A 654-nucleotide genomic window follows, 5' to 3' on the forward strand; every position below is an offset into this window, starting at 1 on the left:
GCACTTCTACCAACACCACAGCACCACCACCATAACGACTATCACTCTGACCGTCACCACCACCACCACCACCACCACCACCGCCGCCGCCGCCGCCACTACTACCTCCACCTCACTCAACAACAACAACAACAATAATCCGACTTCCCCACAGTCGTTGATGTTTAACCCCAAGCTGATCCGTCTTCCTGTTGCATCACAACACAATCTGAATTGGCTCCTCTATGCAGTCGCTGTATCTCCTCGAAATAGCAGCCACAACTACCTCAAATCAGGCGCTACCACCCGACAAAAGGAATTACACAATCGTCAATGTAGTCCTAGATACACTATGTGGGCTCGGTTAAGTTCACTTGGGGCTAAACAACATTTCTACTCATAAATTGTTACCATTTATCGTACTTTAAGAGAGAGAGAGGGGGAGAGAGTATTATGGTTTACTTATTTGAATATGTATTTTCTTAAGAAGACATTTTTGTCCATGTTGTGTGTGATAATATTTACATTAATGTATATAGTTGAAATTTACAGAAAAACAAAAGACGAAGACAGGTGTAGAAACAACAAGCAGGTGTATTAGTTTGACGCTCGGGAAGGTGAGAAAGTCTTTTACGTTTCGAGCCTACGCTCTTCAACAGAAAGGAATAAGAGAAA

Source organism: Octopus bimaculoides, chromosome 1 (genome assembly GCF_001194135.2).
Source record: "Octopus bimaculoides isolate UCB-OBI-ISO-001 chromosome 1, ASM119413v2, whole genome shotgun sequence".
Classification (NCBI taxonomy): Eukaryota; Metazoa; Mollusca; class Cephalopoda; order Octopoda; family Octopodidae; genus Octopus; species Octopus bimaculoides.